The sequence below is a fragment of the Oncorhynchus masou genome, chromosome 24 (genome assembly GCF_036934945.1).
Source record: "Oncorhynchus masou masou isolate Uvic2021 chromosome 24, UVic_Omas_1.1, whole genome shotgun sequence".
Classification (NCBI taxonomy): Eukaryota; Metazoa; Chordata; class Actinopteri; order Salmoniformes; family Salmonidae; genus Oncorhynchus; species Oncorhynchus masou.
Window position 1 is genome coordinate 26,059,330 of NC_088235.1, and position 14,813 is coordinate 26,074,142.

Genomic DNA, 14,813 nt, shown 5'->3' on the forward strand with positions numbered 1-14,813 from the left:
GTCTTCCCAGCCTGGTGCAGGTCTACAATTTTGTTTCTAATGTCCTTTGACAGCTCTTTGGTCTTGGCCATAGTGGAGTTTGGAGTGTGACTGTTTAAGGTTGTGGACAGGTGTCTTTTATACTGATAACAAGTTCAAACAGGTGCCATTAATACAGGTAACAAGTGGAGGACAGAGGAGCCTCTTAAAGAAGAAGTTACAGGTCTGTGAGAGCCAGAAATCTTGCTTGTTTGTAGGTGACCAAATACTTATTTTCCACCATAATTTGCAAATAAATTCATTAAAAATCCTACAATGTGATTTTCTGGATTTTTTCTCTCTCATTTTGTCTGTCATTGTTGAAGTGTACCTATGATGAAAATTGCAGGCCTCTCATCATTTTAAGTGGGAGAACTTGCACAATTGGTTGCTGACTAAATACTTTTTTGCCCCACTGTATATATTTCTGAGGGGCAGATGTTTTGATCGGTACGGCATTTACGGTGTGTATCTGCTTCCCATATTGAGCTCCAGAGGACCAGAGAGAGAGAGCTTCAAGAGCATCCTCCACATCAGAAAATGGTAGTTGAGGGGGGCAGAGGTTGAGCAACAACTGTAAACCCCATTAAACCCCTCCCAACCATAGACACCAGAAACACAAACAACCTAAAGAGTAACTTTGAAGAGGGGACAGGAAATGGAAATGCGAGGACTGGAGATTAAGAGGGAGGAGGCTATTAGTGGGGGAGAGTTGAATTTCTTCCCCTTAGCGTTGGAGTTGATAGCTTCCCCCAGGTCGAAGTTCAAGGGTCCTTTCCATGGATACTTACGGGTGACAGCAGAAGGTGGTGGCGATAATGGGCAGGCACTGTATGACGCCCCTGACCCGCCACAGATGAACATGCTCGAACCAGGAGCCTGAGATCAGGCCGTAACGCAGAGAAGACATGACTATCTACAGCAGCCAGCAGCAACATAAGAGAGGAAGGTAGAGAGAAACAGTCACAGAGAGTAAGGTAGAGAGAAACAGTCACAGAGAGTAAGGTAGAGAGAAACAGTCACAGACAGGAAGGTAGAGAGAAACAGTCACAGACAGGAAGGTAGAGAGAAACAGTCACAGACAGGAAGGTAGAGAGAAACAGTCACAGACAGGAAGGTAGAGAGAAACAGTCACAGACAGGAAGGTAGAGAGAAACAGTCACAGACAGGAAGGTAGAGAGAATTGGAAAGGAGGTGTCGGCAAGGAAGGGAGGGAGTCAGGAACGACAGTGAGAGAGAGAAGGAAGGAGGAGAGGAAGGAAGATACATCACAGTTAGAGGGTTAGTGGTCTGGACCAGGGTGGGCGGTGGTCGGGGCCAAGACTGGGTCTGGTTCTAATCCCAGACACCACAGTATTCCAACTCACAGTGGTGTTCAGTAGAGATGTCATGGTTTTACTACAGGAGGTTGGGGCAGAGCACATTATAGCACTACGAGGCTATACTATACTACAGTAGCAGTGCTAAAGGCTAACTGTGTAAGCAGTGCAAAACACTACAGAAATAGACTGCGACAACAAAATTAACAACAATAACACTCCCAACCTCAATTCATTTCACAATGACCTCAAAAAAAATGCAAGGGAGTCACACTGTCCACATCCCTTATTCTGTCAGTGTGAAACAGGATAAGAAAGTTAACACACATCATCAAACTTGGTATTAGAAAGAATGAGTAATCTATTGAGTTACAGAAATGGAAGTAAAACTCTGAACATTTACCCCATCTGAACAGGACTCTTTTACACCAGGCAGTCCTGTACCCCTACCCGTTCCCCGCTGTGGTTTTGGTCTCACCGTGAACATGAAGAACGTGTAGAACATGAGGGCCATGGCAGAGAAGGACTGGATAGAGGACATCATGTTCCTCAGCAGACTGAGAGGCAGCACGATGAACAGAGACACCGCCATCAGCAGCAGCACACGGAAACCAAATGACACCTGCAGAGGGCGGGACACAAGCTCTAACCAATCCTATCACATATACAGTCAGTTCAAACCAATCAGCAACAGTACGTGGAAATGTTCAATTGAATGTTTGCTACGTTGTGGAACGGTTTGTACTGAACGACACATTTCCCCAAAACCTCTTGTACATTCTTGAATAGACTGAGGTATTATTGCTCCTTTTGTTGGGTGTGCCTTGGTGATGGCGGGGTGTGGCTGGGTGATGGCTGGGTGTGGCCAGGCATGGCTTAAAGTAATGAGTGAAGTATGTAAATTGCAGCGTTCCCCAACCAACAACCTCCCAGTTTTTCAACTGGTAGTTAAGTACAGCACCGTTTCCGTTTAATTGAACAAATAAATTTTTTTTGGTGCTGAACGCAGCCCTGGGGAGGGTGGGACAGGAAACTAATCAGACCAATCATATCACACGATCAGTTCTGAGAGTGTACATCCAATCAGAGCATTTATGAATGTTTATGTATTGTTTATGATGACATTCTAATTTGTCTATATGAAGGTGATTTATGATGTGCTGTTCATATGTAAACTAGGTTACGGAAAAAGGGATTGTATTCTCTGGTTCTATTCTCTGATTGTATTCTGTAACTCAAAACTCATGACTCCTACCGGTAGGCCCAACAACTGGGCAAAGAAATTAGAGCCCAGGTCAGCGATGACGACATAGAAGGCAATACAGGTCCCCAACATCAGACCTATCATACTGTAGAGAGAAAGAGAGACCAGGAGAGAGAGGGGACGAAGTGAGAGAGACATTCAGACAATAGCGAGGCTCTAAAGACACAAGATATACAGTGCATTCAGACCCCTCAATGTTTTCCACCTTTTGTTACGTTACAGCCTTATTCTAAAATTGATGAAGGGGAAGAAAAAAATGTAATCAATCTACACACAATACCCCACAATGGCAGGTTTTTATACATTTTTGCAAATGTATATATATATATATATATATATATATATATATAAAAATGAAATATTTTTTTTCTTTTCTTTTTACACAACTTTTTCCCCCCCAATTTCACGGTATCCAATTGGTAGTTACAGTACTGTCTCATCGCTGCAACTCCCGTATGGACACAGGAGAGACGAAAGTCAAGAACCGTGTGTCCTCCGAAACACAACCCAGCCGAGCCGCACTTCTTCTTGACACAACGCTCGCTTAACCCGGAAGCTAGCCGCACCAATGTGTCAGAGGAAACAACGTAAACCTGGCGACCATGTCAGCGTGCCTTGCGCCCGACCCGCCACAGTAGTCGCTAGTGTGCGATGACACAGGAACATCCCTGCAGGCCAAACCCTCCCCTAACTGGACCTCGCTTGGCCAATTGGGCGCCACCCCAATGGGTTCCCAGTCGCTGCCGGCTGTGACAGAGCCTGCATTCGAACAAGGATCTCTAGTGTAACAACTAGCACTGCGATGCAGTGTCTTAGACCACTGCGTCACTCGGGAGGCCCTGAAATATCACATGTACATGAGTATTCAGACCCTTTACTTTGTTGAAGCACCTTTGGCAGCGATTACAGCCTTGAGTCTTCTTGGGTATGACGCCACAAGCTTGGCACACCTGTATTTGGGGGAGTTTCTCCCATTCTTCTCTGCATATCCTCTCAATCTCTGTCAGGTTGGATTGGGAGCATTGCTGCACAGCTATTTTCAGGTCTCTCCAGAGATGTTCGATCGGGTTCAAGTCCAGGTTCTGGCTGGGCCATTCAAGGATGTTCAGAGACTTGTCCCGAAGCCACTCCTGCGTTGTCTTGGCTGTGTGCTTAGGGTCGTTGTCCTGTTGGAAGGTGAACCTTCGCCCAGTCGGAGGTCCTGAGCACTCTGCAGCAGGTTTTTCTCAAGGATCCCTCTGTACTTTGCACCGTTCATCTTTCCCTCAATCCTGACTTGTCTCCCAGTCCCTGCCACTGAAAACCATCCCCACAACACGATGCTGCCACCACCATAGGGATGGTGCCAGGTTTTCTCCAGGCGTTACAATTGCAATTCAGGCCAAAGTGTTCAATCTTGGTTTCATTAGACCGGAGAATCTTGTTTCTCATTGTCTGAGATTCCTTTAGGTGCCTTCTGGCAAACTCCAAGCAGGCTGTCATGTGCCTTTTACTGAGGAGTGGCTTCCGTCTGGCCACTACCATAAAGACCTGATTGGTGGCATGCTTTAGAGATGGTTGTCCTTCTGGAAAGATCTCCCATCTTCACAGAGGAACTCTGGAGCTCTGTCAGCGTGACCATTGGGTTCTCCCCGATTGCTCAGTTTGGCCGGGCGGCCAGCTTGAGCAAAAGTCTCTAGGAAGATTCCAAACTTCTTCCATTTAACTTAGGGATAGGCGTCCCATCAACGGGACAGTTGTAAGTCATGCTGCGCCTTGTTGTTTCTCTAAAATCTGCGATCATGACACAAATGTTGGTACCCATACGTGTCTTATTCCGGCTAAAAGATTAAATTCTTGTTAATATATCTGCACTGTCAAACTTACAGTAGCTATTACTGCGAAATGCTATGCTAATGCTAATAGCCATGCTATTGTTTGAGGAGAGCCCCTAACAAAACACTTTTCACCGCAATAGGTTTAATAAATTCACCTCTGGTCAACAGGCTGTTGGTCGACCGAGATTAGATTCATTTTGTTGAGCAGTAGCAATACATATAATATATAAATATAATATATATTACACACACACAACTGTTCAAAAGATTGGGGTCACTTAGAAATTGACGTACAGGCGTACAGAGAGGTGTTCCAATGGAACGTTGTGTTAGTTAATCCAAGTTTATCATTTTAAAAAGGCTAATGGATCTTTAGAAAACACTTTTGCAATTATGTTAGCACAGCTGATTAAAGAAGCAATAAAACTGGCCTTCTTTAGACTAGATATAAATGCTGATATCTGGCGCTTGATTATTGGCTCAAATTGGCCAGAAACAAAGACCTTTCTTCTGAAACTCGTCTGTCTATTCCTGTTCTGAGAAATGAAGGCTATTCCATGCGAGAAATTGCCAACTAACTGAAGATCTCTTACAACGCTGTGTAATACTCCCTTCACAGAACAACACAAACTGGCTCTAACAAGAATAGAAAGAGTGGGAGGCCCCGATGCACAACTGAGCAAGAGGACAAGAACATTAGAGTGTCTGTTGATGTTCTGTGGTGGTCGCTGCAGCAGGGAGGAGAGAGACAACACTATAAACACTGTTGATGTTCTGTGGTTGTCACTGCAGCAGGGAGGAGAGAGAACACTATAAACACTGTTGATGTTCTGTGGTGGTCGCTGCAGAGAGGAGAGAGAGACAACACTATAAACACTGTTGATGTTCTGTGGTGATCGCTGCAGCAGGGAGGAGAGAGAGACAACACTATAAACACTGTTGATGTTCTGTGGTTGTCACTGCAGCAGGGAGGAGAGAGACAACACTATAAACACTGTTGATGTTCTGTGGTGGTCGCTGCAGCAGGGAGGAGAGAGACAACACTATAAACACTGTTGATGTTCTGTGGTTGTCACTGCAGCAGGGAGGAGAGAGACAACACTATAAACACTGTTGATGTTCTGTGGTGATCGCAGCAGCAGGGAGGAGAGAGAGACAACACTATAAACACTGTTGATGTTCTGTGGTTGTCACTGCAGCAGGGAGGAGAGAGACAACACTATAAACACTGTTGATGTTCTGTGGTGGTCGCTGCGGAGAGGAGAGAGAGACAACACTATAAACACTGTTGATGTTCTGTGGTGATCGCTGCAGCAGGGAGGAGAGAGAGACAACACTATAAACACTGTTGATGTTCTGTGGTTGTCGCTGCAGCAGGGAGGAGAGAGACAACACTATAAACACTGTTGATGTTCTGTGGTGATCGCTGCAGCAGGGAGGAGAGAGAGACAACACTATAAACACTGTTGATGTTCTGTGGTGATCGCTGCAGCAGGGAGGAGAGAGAGACAACACTATAAACACTGTTGATGTTCTGTGGTGGTCGCTGCAGCAGGGAGGAGAGAGAGACAACACTATAAACACTGTTGATGTTCTGTGGTGGTCACTGCAGCAGAGAGGAGAGCGACAACACTATAAACACTGTTGATGTTCTGTGGTGATCGCTGCAGCAGGGAGGAGAGAGACAACACTATAAACACTGTTGATGTTCTGTGGTGGTCGCTGCAGCAGGGAGGAGAGAGAGACAACACTATAAACACTGTTGATGTTCTGTGGTGGTCGCTGCGGAGAGGAGAGAGAGAACACTATAAACACTGTTGATGTTCTGTGGTGGTCGCTGCAGCAGGGAGGAGAGAGACAACACTATAAACACTGTTGATGTTCTGTGGTGGTCGCTGCAGCAGGGAGGAGAGAGAGACAACACTATAAACACTGTTGATGTTCTGTGGTGGTCACTGCAGAGAGGAGAGAGAGACAACACTAGAAACACTGTTGATGTTCTGTGGTGGTCACTGCAGCAGGGAGGAGAGAGAGACAACACTATAAACACTGTTGATGTTCTGTGGTGGTCGCTGCAGCAGGAAGGAGGAGAGAGACAACACTATAAACACTGTTGATGTTCTGTGGTGGTCGCTGCAGCAGGGAGGAGAGAGACAACACTATAAACACTGTTGATGTTCTGTGGTTGTCACTGCAGCAGGGAGGAGAGAGACAACACTATAAACACTGTTGATGTTCTGTGGTGGTCGCTGCAGCAGGGAGGAGAGAGACAACACTATAGACACTGTTGATGTTCTGTGGTGGTCGCTGCAGCAGGGAGGAGAGAGACAACACTATAAATACTGTTGATGTTCTGTGGTTGACGCTGCAGCAGGGAGGAGAGAGAACACTAGAAACACTGTTGATGTTCTGTGGTTGTCACTGCAGCAGGGAGGAGAGAGACAACACTAGAAACACTGTTGATGTTATGTGGTGATCGCTGCAGCAGGGAGGAGAGAGACAACACTAGAAACACTGTTGATGTTATGTGGTTGTCACTGCAGCAGGGAGGAGAGAGACAACACTATAAATACTGTTGATGTTCAGCACAGCAAGTCTGAGCCCGGTCCGGCACAATCAAATCATTTGCTGGTCGGACTCCCTCTAGTCATTTGTGTCTTAATGATTTAATCAAACCAGGTGCTTAATACATCAAACAAGCTCAGTGAATATAGTTGAATTGATTTTGATTTGATTAAAACACATTGGATGTGTTAATATATGGAAAATACACGTTTAAAAATGTCAAAAGAACAGACAATTCTTGGCTGTCTGTTTTTATTCAGGGACAGCCCTAATTGCAAAAGCATTGTCTCTCAAAGGAAAGGACACATACCTGGTCTCCACCAGTGTTTTGCCTGGTTTGCCGTAGGCATGGAAAGCTAGGCCAGCATAGGTCCTGCGTTTGGTGCTGCTGGCTGTGTAGACCAGAAACATACATGACTTGTGAGTCATCCACGAACAAAAGAACAGCAACAGAGTTCCCAGCACTATCCCACACTAGAGAGAAGCAGAGAGGGAGATGTCAAAACTCTCAGCAAATAAGGCAATCTGTCATACACATTTCATATTGACAGGTGCATGATGAGGGACTAAAGGGGCAATTCAATACAAAGGTGTTAACATAAGAAAAAAAAATGGATCCACAGCCTGTATATTACACCTGTTAGGACGCGTGGAAAGGTAAACACGGAACATATGGTGCCTTATTCACTGTCATATGTCACACCAGTAGGTTATTGTGAGTTCACAAATAAGTTATACACACTATAAAAAACTAGATCTGCTATAGGAATAGTCGTTTGCCGGTGTGAGATAGCGGTACCTGTTTGAAACAGAAAGGCATGGTCAGCACGCTCACTCCAACGATGCTGTTGACCACGTTCGTGATCAAACCCCAGTTTGAATCCGCCACCGTCATTTTGCACGGTTTGATGTTTTTCACCACCCAAAACCGTTCACCGAACTAGCTAGCTACGTTGAGAACACGAAATCGCTAGCAGTGGCGGCCGTTATCTGGTCCAAGTTGCGATGATGACAGTAGTTGAATCCGGTGACTGGTTTGCTTTTTCCAAAACGTATCCCTCAAGTGTTTGTGACATGACGCTTGTAGGCTAGCGAACTTGGAGAAACAACAACAAAACATCACTGCATCTACCGATCAGATCAGGCAAACGAGATCATTCAGCTAAAATATGTATGAGACATTTCGATTAAATAAAGTACGTTCATCTGCATGGTGCATGTGCGTTTAAAAGGACAGTTTAACAACTGAAAGGAAATCGAACTGTTGTTACAAAAACTGGTTAACCGTACGTAGCTATCGTATTAGCTATGTTATCATCGGTGATTATTCTACTTTGATCCGCTGTGTTGGAAAATAGCGTTATAAATGTATATCCATCACATAACATTTTATATATTTACCATGAATCAGACGACTACAAAAGCTTCGAAAATCACTTTTTCCTGAATGCTTGACCAGGAAGTATGAATCTCGCTCGATAACTCCTGACAATACAACAATCAAAGTATAACAACTGTGTCTCGTGATGCATTTGGAAGGCTTAGATGCCCTCTAGCGGCCAGGCGTGTTACTGCATTTTAAAAGGGTAGTGTCCCAAGATGCAATACATTAATTGCCTTTAAGCAGCCGTGACAACTTGAAAAAAAAACTCCAGGTTCATGTTACGAATGACTGGCATTTTTCAGTTAGTGTATAACATCCGAGAAATTACAAATTTGTCACATGATCATGGTGTAGCCATTTTTCATAATTACTTTCTATTTACAAAGTGCAGGCAGAGATAGGCCTACAGTAGAGACTTTGTTATCATCACAAACACACAGCCACAACTCGTCCCAAATTAAGTGAAAGCGACAAACATACAGATGACATCCATTATGTTCTGTTTTTCTAAATCCCTTAGAGACTCCAGGCGGACGGGAAAACAGGAATGGTTGATGTGGGAGCTGGAATCAGGGCAATAGAATCCTGACTCTGAAAGAGGTTTCTACTAGGTTCCCTAGATGCGGATTCAAGGTACATTTTGTGTGTTTCTTCCTAATGTTACGGTTACGATTGGGGGAGGGTAAACTGATTATGGGTCAGTTCGGTTAAGGTTAACATCCACCCTGAGCCTTAGCTCTGTTGAGGTGGTTATTTTGTTGTCTGGCTAAAATGGTGGGGGACCAGGGGAGGGGAATGACCTGACCACTTTACCCCAGCTTGGGCTCTGGTCTCTGGGGAAGGGGAAGGGGATTTGAGAGGCAGGGATCCGATGGAGCTTTGGGGGGTGGGAGAGAAGGGGAGAGAGAGCAAGTGTGAGTGAGTGAGTGTGTGTCTGTGAGAATGTGCGAGCATGTGTGTGTGTGTGCGTCAGGGAGGTAGGGGAGGTTAAGACAGGAAAAGCCTGGACATTGTGCTCCAGTGACCCCTCAAAATCAATGTGACAGACTGGTTGATTGGCTGGAGGGTCCTGTCTGTCCACACCTAATCCCTCAAGGCAGGTCCATGACCTGGGTTGGGATAGGGCTGGTGTGTGTGTGTGTGTGTGTGTGTGTGTGTGTGTGTGTGTGTGTGTGTGTGTGTGTGTGTGTGTGTGTGTGCAATGAGGCTGGTAGGTGCGAGCAGATATCGAGGGTAGTTGCCTTGGCAAGACTGGCAAAGGCAGGACAAGGTACATGGGCTGCAGTTGTAGTTGGGGGAATTTTTCAGAGGGCACATTTCAGGGCAGATTTGGGAGGATAACCCAGTCGGGTGAAATTAGACACAGGCATCTGGATTTGACCTCCTGACCTCTGGGGGTGACCACAGGTCGCGGTGGGGTCGCGGGGCACAAAGCAGAGCACTGACCCCCAAGAGGTCAAGCATGAGGGCGGCTGAATGGAGGTCTTTGTGGGGCCAGGCATGCACACAATATCCTATGAGCACCGGGGGTTTGAGGTCCTGAGTCTGCCCAGGAAACCAGTGTACAGAGAGGAGGAGAGGTGTGTGTGTGTGTGTGTGTGTGTGTGTGTGTGTGTGTGTGTGTGTGTGTGTGTGTGTGTGTGTGTGTGTGTGTGTGTGTGTGTGTGTGTGTGTGTGTGTGTGTGTGTGAAAGAGAGAAATACAGCAAGAGATACAACCAGTCAAAAGTTTGGACACACCTTCTCATTCAAGGGTTTTTCTTATTTTTTACTATTTTCTATATTGTAGAATATTAGTGAACATATAAAACTATGAAATAACACATATGGAATCATCTAGTAACCAAAAAAATCAAAAAATATTTCATATGGTAGATTCTTCAATATTTTGCAGATCATCTGGAATTTTCATTACAGCAACACTGTTGATCAACACAGTTGATCTCTCGTCAACCCTCAACCAGGAAAGACAAACAGATCCTAAAGGTAGATGGATGATTTTAAATATGTTACTGGACCATAAACAGTTATGGCTTTATTAACCTATACGTTCCAAGTAATTATTGATCCATGCTTCTTTGGAAATATCTATAATAATTTATCAAACCTACAAGCAATGCAAGACTCTATTATTGTGGTAGGAGATTATAAAAAGGTTTAAATACCTCAATGGACCATAAAGGAAATCATACTACAATCTGTCATCCTCATGCTCTTAAAGAAATCATGAATGTCATGGATATACTGGAACTAGTGGATATATGGAGGCTTAAATATCCTGACCTAGTGAGATATACATGGCAGAGGGTCAGTCAAGATAGTTGTCTTGACTACTTTCTTATGTCATTCTCGTCAAAAGTTTAACAAAAGTGCTAATAGGGGACAGAATGCGGTCGGACCATCACATAATTGGCATATATATTACTCTTACAGAATTTCCACGTGGGCGAGGATATTGGAAATCTCATCAAGCCTATTTGAGGATAACTTGCTTTTAATTAGGACAGAGTCATTTATAACAGACTTTTCCCGACATAACATAGGTACAGCAGATCCCCTTATTGTATGGGACATTTTTAAATGTTGTAACGTTCTGGGTGGAGTGGTTGAGAAGTCAGGTGCAGGAAGCAGAGAGTTCAGGGTAGTGCTAAATTAATGCACAAAACGGCGAACATAAGCCAACCCCACGAAAACACAGGGCGTATAACAAAACAAACGCCCCAAACACGGGGACTTAAACTGTCCAGCAAAACCCACGAAATGGGAAACATGTAACCCACAGACGTGGACACAAGTTACACAAAACAATCCCGCACAAAGAGCAGGCGGGCCGGCTGACTAATAGAGCCCAACCAATCAGCAAATACACAACAGGTGTAACCAATAAACATACAAGGAAGGGGAGGAAAGAATCAGTGGCAGCTAGTAGGCCGGTGACGACGACCACCAAGCGCCACCCGAACGGGAAGGGGAGCCACCTTCGGTAGGAGTCGTGGCAAATGTACCTTTATAGAGGCCATGCAATTCAGTACTCATCTCTAAAACAAAAGCAATTTAGGGCAAAAGAGTCCATATTAACAAAGGAAATGGAAGGAATAACAGAGCACATATATAGCAATAACAACTGTACCATAGACGCTCAGAATAAGTTATTGAGGAACTTATTCAATAATGATCAAGTGTAAAATATGATAAAAAATAAAGCTAACTGGATGGAATATGGGAGAAAAAAGCCAAATTATTTTTTAAATCTTCAACATAGAAATGCTACCAAAAAGATTTTACTGAAACTTGTTACAAATTACTGTCACCCATGATTTACAAAACAATATTATGAAAGAGGAAGCAAAGTACTTTAAGCATATGTTTCAGTTTCAGTCTCCTGCATCTCCCCTAACCGAAGCTAATTGTATGGATTTTTTTTCTATTAATTTTGTGAAATGAACAGCTGTACAGAAAGACTCATGTTAAGGCCAAATTAGAGAGGAGGAACTTAGTGATGCAATTAAAGCCTTTAAGTCCTGGAAAACTCCAGGGCTGGATGGTATACCAGTTGAGGTATACCACCCAAAAAATAGATATTCTCAGAGAACCGTTATTAGCATGTTTTAACTCCTATAAATTGTAGAATTTCACACTCAACAATATGTTCTTATTTCATTATTACTGAAACAGGATCCAAGTGGTAAATATAAAGATCCAGTCCATTTTTTAAAAAGTATAGCAAAATGCATAGTGCTTAGAATTAAAAAGGTATTGTCGTACATTATTCATTCTATTCAGACAGGTTTTTTACATGGACGATACATTGAAGATAATATAAGGCAAGTACTAGAAACAATAGAACACCATGACAAATCTGGGAAATCAGGTCTGCTATTCATAGCTGATATTGAAAAGGCTTTTGATCAAGTACAACTGGAGTTTATATTTAAATGCCTGGAACTTTTCAATTTCAGATTATCTCTTATAAAATGTGTTAAAGTTATGTATAGTAACACTAGGTATAAAATAGTAAATAATGGATACTTCTCAGAAAGTTTTAAACTGTCAAGGGGTGTAAAACAAGGTTGTCAACTATCGACATATCTATTTATTATTACCATCAAAATGTTAGCTATTAAACAATTGTTGTAAAAATGACTTGTGTCATGCACAAAGTAGATATCCTAACCGACTTGCCAAAACTATAGTTTGTAAACAATACATTTGTGGAGTGGTTGAAAAACAAGTTCTGACTTCAACTGTATATAATGAATATGAGGGCAGCAATTATTAAATATTAAAGCATTAGACATCTCACTAAAGCTGTCAGTCATACAAAAGTTATACTTAAATCTGAACTGGTTCTCTAGCAAATTAGTAAGAATGTCTCACCCCATGTTCAATAATGGCATTTTCCCTTTAATCAGATTACAACCTCTCACTTTTGGTTATTTGAAAATGAAATAATCTCCAAAATATCGCTTTTTTTAAAAGAAGCCATAGAACGTTCATTGAAATTTCAGTTTAATCCACCAGAATAGAAAGAACGAATAATACAGCAAATATTGTGGTTAAAGTCAAATATACTAATTGATTAAAAAATGATTTTTCGATAAAATTTAGAAAAAAGGTATAATCTTGGTCAATTATATCATAAACAGGACTGGTGGAGTTATGTCACACATGTAGCTAACAAAAATATATGGAAATGTCTGCTCTACCTAATATTGTCAGTGTTCAGTGTTCTAATCAACTATTTGCAGTATTACCACAAAAATGGAAGAGGCAAGTAGAAGTGGGAAAAGTAAGGAACTCATCTGTCAGCCCTGCATTAAATACCAAAATTTGTTTTAAAAAATTGTGATAAATAAAATAATATGCCAGTTTTGTTTAAGGACCAAAAAATTGACAGCCGTGCCATATAGATTGCAAAATAGTTGTGAAGAGATTTTGGATGTACCGATTCCATGGCACATGGTCAATGAACCGATTCCATGGCACATGGTTTATGAACTGATACGCAAAACGACACCGGATTCAAACCTTTGAATTTTTCAATTTAAATTATTTTACAAAATTCTTGCACCCAATACCATGTTAAATAATTGGGGGATATAACCTTCCCAGTTCTGCAGATTTTGCTGTGAAGAGACAGAGTCATTAGATAATTTATTTTGGTCATGTCTATATGTAGCTTGTTTTTGGTCACCGGTCCAGGAATGGCTGAAGAATTGCAATATTTACATGGAGCTAACTCTGCAGACAGCACTACTGGGTGATCTGAAAAGTTATAGTCAATTGATTAATAATATAATAATACTTTAACAAAAATGTTTACCTTTAATTTACAATCTGAAGAAACTACGAGAATAGAAAAGTTCAGAACTTTTGTGAAACATCACAGCACAGTTGAAAAATATATGGCAAATAGAAGTCCACTATAAATGTTGTTAAGAGATAGATGGGAGGGGTTGAATGGAGCTGAAATGTGGGACTGATAACAACACGATAACTAATGTCAAATATAGTGTCCGTAAAATGTAAACTCAGCAAAAAAAAGACATGTCCTATCACTGTCAACTGCATTTATTTTCAGCAAACTTAACATGTGTCACGCCCTGGTCGAAATATATTGTGTTTGTCTGCATTTATTTGGTCAGGCCAGGGTGTGACATGGGTTTTTTGTGGTGTGTTTTGTCTTGGGGGTGTCTAGCATAGTCTATGGCTGCCTGAGGCGGTTCTCAATCAGAGGCAGGTGATTATCGTTGTCTCTGATTGGGAACCATATTTAGGCAGCCATATTCTTTGAGTGTTTCGTGGGTGATTGTTCCTGTCTCTGTGTTTGCTGTCACCAGATAGGCTGTATAGGTTTTCACGTTCTGTTTGTTGTTTTGTGTTGTTCGTTCTTTCTTCGTCATTAAACATGTCTCAAAAATACCATGCTGCATTTTGGTCCGCTTCTCCTTCACCAGACGAGAACCGTTACAACATGTGTAAATATTTGTATGAACATAACAAGATTCAACAACGAACACATAAACTGAACAAGATCCACAGACATGTGACTAACAGAATTGTAATAATGTGTCCCTGAACAAAGGGGGGTTCAAAATCAAAAGTAACAGTCAGTATCTGGTGTGGCCATCAGCTGCATTAAGTACTGCAGTGCTTCTCCTCTTCATGAACTCCACCAGAATTCTTGCTGTGAGAAGTTACCAGACTTTTCCACCAAGGCACCTGCAAGTTCCCGGACATTTCTGGGGCTAATGGCCCTAGCCCTCACCCTCCGATCCAACAGGTCCTAAACATGCTCAATGATATTGAGATCTGGGCTCTTCGCTGGCCATGGCAGAACACTGACATTCCTGTCTTGCAGGAAATCACACACAGAACGAGCAGTATGGCTGGTGGCATTGTCATGCTGGAGGGTCGTGTCAGGATGAGCCTGCAGGAAGGGTACCA

The 14,813-nt window shown here is 42.7% G+C and overlaps 1 pseudogene; it reads right to left on the minus strand.

Annotated features, from left to right (window-relative positions):
- LOC135511940 (putative sodium-coupled neutral amino acid transporter 10) overlaps positions 1–8,505 on the minus strand; it is a 40,176-nt pseudogene extending 31,671 nt beyond the window's left edge.
- Positions 8,506–14,813: the final 6,308 nt, after the last annotated feature.